Below are 5,324 nucleotides of genomic sequence, written 5' to 3'. Positions count from 1 at the left end.
GACTACGTGGGAGTCCAGCGACATAGCCATTACGCTAACTGCTGGTTCCCTGAGTGAATATTTTTTACTGATGTTTTCTGGTAGCTTTTCCCCAAGGAAATTTTTAAAAATTTATTTATTTTAATTTGACCGGAAAAAGAGCAAGAAAGAGAGAGAGAGAGATGGAAAGTGAGAAAGCAAGCTTCCAGGTCTAGGACTAGAACTGTGGTTGGCCATGTGAGAATCTAGCACCCTTAATCAGCACACCACCTGCCAGCCCCAAAAGAAATATTTTTTATGATGATGAGGAGAAATTGTTTCTGAAAAGATTTACTTTAATTAGCAAATTCAGTTATCCTAATATGAAAACAAAAATAGATTATTTATCAGTGGTTAACAGAAACAATACTTAATGATTAAGTTGTGTTTATTTTTTCCTTGAAATGAAAATTTTGTGCCCAACAGCATAAATTCGGCATTTGTCTTATTGATAAAAGTAGAGAGATTAAGATGTGCATGCAGTGATTTGGTTTTACAGTCTCACTAGGCAGTTTTCCAGTCTGGGCACATAGGCAGATCTAGGTAGCATTCTTATGAGAAGACCACTGCAGTCATGGAGTCAGTAGTTCTAGAGGTAAAGTGAAATGTCTGGGCTTTCTTAGTCTAGAATTCTCTGCAAATTTTCTTATTCTCATAGGAAATACTCCTTTTTAATTCTGCTAGGAAAGTAACAAAGGAAACATTCCTTTGGATGATAGAAAAGGATAGGATGTCTAGAGGTAAAGTGAAATGTCTGGGCTTTCTTAGTCTAGAATTCTCTGCAAATTTTCTTATTCTCATAGGAAATACTCCTTTTTAATTCTGCTAGGAAAGTAACAAAGGAAACATTCCTTTGGATGATAGAAAAGGATAGGATGTAGACATGTATTATTACTCTTAGTTAAAAAAAATTTTTTTTTTTGAGCGGTCTTTAGTATTGGGTGCGTGCACTCGCCAGAAAAAGAGACAGAGAGATAGAAAGGGAGAAATCACCCACGGGGGGATGACCACAATGCAGTCCTTTTTCTTCTATTCTCCTCTCAGGATCTTGGGTACGCACGCACACGCACCCAGGAGAGTTTAAGCCTTCGGGTCCGGGACTCAAACTGCAGTCAACTAGTGCCAGTGATGTAGCCAGTACGCCATCTGCTGGTCCCTTAGTTACATATTTAAAAGAAAAATTTGGCAGAGTACCAGAGGTGGTGTGGAGGTTAAGGTGACTGGATCCCACATGGTCAATTGTGTGATTTGGGTTCTGGACCACTGGGTGCATGTGCGCACATACCTGAAATCCTGAGTGGAGAATGGAGGAGAAGGAATTGTGGCATGACAATCACCACCTGAAGGTTACTTCTAAATTCTGTCTTTTTCTGTCTCTGGCAAACGCATGTGCCCTATGCAAAACCTTAAAAAAATTGCTAGTGGTTTGTGTGTGCTTGCTGGTGAGAGCAAAAAAGAGACAGAAAGGAAGCACGCCCCTTGCCCCAATGGGAATGATCCTTTTCTGTCTCTTCAGGATTTGGGGTAGGTTCATGCTCTTGGCATTTTTTGTTTGTTTGTTTGTTTGGAGACGTTTTTGCTATAGGGCACGTGCGCTCGCCAGACAGAAAGAGACAGAGATTCAGAAAGCGAGAAATCACCCCCCAGGGGGGATGGCCATGCCGCAATTCCCCTCTCCTCCATTCTCCTCTCAGGATCTTGGGCATGCGTGTACATGCACCTGGCGTGAGTTCAAGCCACCGGGTCCGGTATGCAAACCGCGGTCAACTATGTGGGAGTCCAGCGACATAGCCATTACGCTAACTGCTGGTCCCTTGGCATGTTTTTTAAGCCACTGGGTCTGGGACTCAAACTGCACAGTTAGCCATGTGGAATCCAACTGTCTTCCACACCACCATAGGTTGACTCTTTTATCTTTTTTTTTTAAAGACAAGGTCTCTGAATGTCTTGGTCTTCCTGTCTCAGCCTCCATCTGGTATTACAAGCATTTTCTACCTGCTTTACCTGTTTTTAGAGAGTTTCACTGCCATCAAGACAGCCTTGTGGTCCTGAGTCTCCTGAGTGGTCACAGCCTGCAGAGCATGTCATCCTCTCATGTGCCACTGTGGCACTCACTGTAGTTAATAATTTAAAATGCCAGCAGTAATAAAAGTTCACATTTATTTACTGCTTCCTGTTAGGCACTTAATTCTTGGAGTTCTAATTTTATAGGTGGAAGGATTGTTGAAAAGCAGAGACAGTGTTACTAGCCCAAGTTTGTGAATGTTGGAGAATTTTCTCTACTGAGAATTGGTAAAAGAAACTTCGAGTTTTTCTTTTAGTCATTGACTCAAACATTCACTCCTTCAAATTAAAATAAAGCACTTTCAAAATCTGTTACATTTGTCTTTGAGGGACCTTTGTTAAAACACACTTTGTGGTGCTCAACAGGTGGTGTGGTGGTTGGGGTGCTGGACTCCCACATGGCTAACTATGGTTCGAATCCTGGACCTGGGCGGCCTACTTTCCCACTACCCCGCACCCACCGGCTCTGGACTAAACAAAAATAATGATGAATAAAATTAAATAAAGTAATTCTTTATAAAAAACGCACTTTGTGAATTTGTATGGTTCAATTAGAACTAGTAAACTGAAAGGTTTATTTACCTTTTTCTCTGTAAAAGATTTCTAAGTGGCCAATTTTTCTTCCTTTTCTTAACTTAGCGAGCATCTTTACTACTTGAAAAACTGTTGGGAACCAGTAGATGGCATAATGGTTACGTCACTGGACTGCCACATAGTCCACCGCAGTTTAAGTCCTGGACCCGGTGGCTTAAAACTCATGCCAGGTGTGCATGCCTGCTTGTGTGCATGCCCAAGATCTTGGGAGGAGAAGGAATGGGGTGTGGCCATTCCCCCTGAGGATTGGTTTTTTGCTTTCTGTCTCTGATGAGTGCACACACCCTATAGCAAAAAAACCTAATAAAGTTTTGTTTTTAAAGAATTCTTTTATTTAACTTTATTTCTTTATTTTAATTTGGCCAGAGAGGGGTAGAGGAGAGACAGAGAGAGGGAAAGTGAGAAAGCAAGCCATCAGATCCGAGACTCGAATCTCAGCCAGCCATGTGGGAATCCAGCACCTTAACCACCATGCCACTCGGTGACTTCAGAATTTGTTTTTCTTTCTTTTTTTTTTTTGGAGAGGTTTTTGCTATAGGGCGCGTGTGCTCGCCAGACAGACAGAGACATAGAGACAGAAAGCGAGAAATCACCCCCCGGTGGGGGATGGTCATGCCGCAGGCCCTTCTCCATTCTCCTCTCGGGATCTTGGGCACACACACACTTGCCCGGCGTGAGTTTTAAGCCACCGGGTCCGGGACACGAACCACGGTCGACTACGTGGGAGTCCAGCGACAGCCATTACGCTAACTGCTGGTTCCCCAGAATTTGTTTTTTAATTAAAAAAAAAAAGATCAAGGGTTAGCATATATTTACTTATTTATTTGGGTTTTTGTTAGGGTGCTTGCTGTGTTTGCCAGAGAGAGTGAGAAGTCACCCCCTCCCAGGGGAGGTGACCATCCCTTAGTCCCTTCTCCATTCTCTTGAGTTTGTGGGTATGCACATGCATCCAGTGCGATTTTCAAGTCAGTAGTCCAAAAACTTGAAATGAGGTCAGTTGTGTAGGAATCAAGGGCCTTAACCATCATACCCTCTGCTGGCCAAAAGGTATAATTTTTAAATAAAATTTAAGATTTTCCCTATCATAATACAATTTCTGTATATAACAGCATTCACAAATATTGTTAGTATTATAAATGTGGATATAAAATTTTTGGAAAGTAAACTTCCTTTGAAAATAAATGTTTTGGGATCAGCAGTTACATAATGGCTATGTCGCTGAACTCCCATGTAGTCAACTGCGGTTCAAGTCCCTGAACCAGTGGCTTATACTTACTCACACCGGGTATGCGTGTGTGCCCAAGATCCTGAGAGGAGAATGGAGAAGGGATTGCAGTGTGGCCATCCCCCCTGGGGGGTGATTTCTTGCTTTCTGTCTCTGCCTCTCTCTTGTCTCTCTGGCCAACTCCCTGTAGCAAAAACCTCTTCAAAAAAGAATGTTTTTAAACCTCCTCTTCAATTAATCTTCCTAGATTTTGTTTCTTGCTAATTTTACTATATCATAAAGATTTCATTTATATATCATTCTTAGGAATTTTAATTGAGTGGCTTGTAATAATATCTTCTAGAGGTTTGTCCTTTTGATCTGAAAGCAGTCTGTGAGGTGGAATGTCTTTAAAAATTTGCTTTGTATTCCAAAAATGACACCCTTTAGGAGGTCCTCTAGCTATCCCATTAACATGACAAAGGAAAGGTTGCTGTTGATAGTTCAAATAATAAAATTTGTTTCCTTTCCCTGATTTTGGTACAGGCTTCATGTTCCAGCTAATTACATAGTCATTGGTATGCTGTTAAATTAGGAGCAGCCAGAGAACACGTTATAGAAATTTCTAAAACTTCTTTAGAATGAACAGGATTCTGGTAGTGTTTAATAAATGAGAGAGACTCTTGGAACATTTTAGTGTGTGTTTTTGTGATCTGTAGTTTTTATAAAACACATTACATCAGTAACTGGCAGAATACTTATTCTTTCTGTGATGAATTTGTTTTTGCTTATATTCATTATGTTTAGATTTGATAGAATTGACAGTTAACAGATTAGATTGAGATTAAAGGCTTCTCAGAAGGTATTATTTAGTTCACATTTTTCACATGGCTTGTGTTTTATGTTTGGGCCAGAAAAGATAAATATTAAACAAAATGTTTTCTAATAGAACTGATTAAGTTAATTACATAGATTCATCTTTGGGTCTCCAAAAGATTATTAAGATAATTGCCCTTGACTCTGATATTGCCACAAAGAATAGTTTGTTGTATTTTTTTTTGGAGAGGTTTTTGCTATAGGGCGCATGGGCTTGCCTGAAGGACAGAGAGACAGAAAGTGAGTAATCACCTCCCCCCAAGAGGGATGGCCATGCCACAAACCCCTCTCCATTCTCTCGGGATCTTAGGCACACATGCACACACACCCCGCATGAGCTTGAGCCACTGGGTCTTAGGATTCAAACCGCGGTTGGCTACCTGGGAGTTCAGTGACATAGCCATTATGCCAACTGCTAATCCTCTTAATTTGGTTTAATAAAATTATGGTAAGATGAATGTTGGAAATACATAACTTTGAGGTTCTTGTATCCAGTTTAAGAAAATTGAGTATTGGGGATAATGATGAATTTTTTTTTTTTTTTTGGTAGAGGTTTTTGTCTTAGTGC

At 40.6% G+C, this 5,324-nt stretch overlaps 1 protein-coding gene across 2 annotated transcripts in view; it reads left to right on the top strand.

Moving 5' to 3' along the window:
- The window catches only part of G3BP1 (G3BP stress granule assembly factor 1), a 40,871-nt gene that overhangs the window by 13,939 nt on the left and 21,608 nt on the right, over window positions 1-5,324 (top strand). The window lies entirely within an intron of this gene.

Source organism: Tupaia chinensis, unplaced genomic scaffold (genome assembly GCF_000334495.1).
Source record: "Tupaia chinensis unplaced genomic scaffold, TupChi_1.0 Scaffold000301_1, whole genome shotgun sequence".
NCBI classification, from domain to species: Eukaryota; Metazoa; Chordata; class Mammalia; order Scandentia; family Tupaiidae; genus Tupaia; species Tupaia belangeri.
The sequence above is the reverse complement of the archived record's forward strand: the minus strand, read 5'-3'. Positions and strand labels throughout refer to the sequence as shown.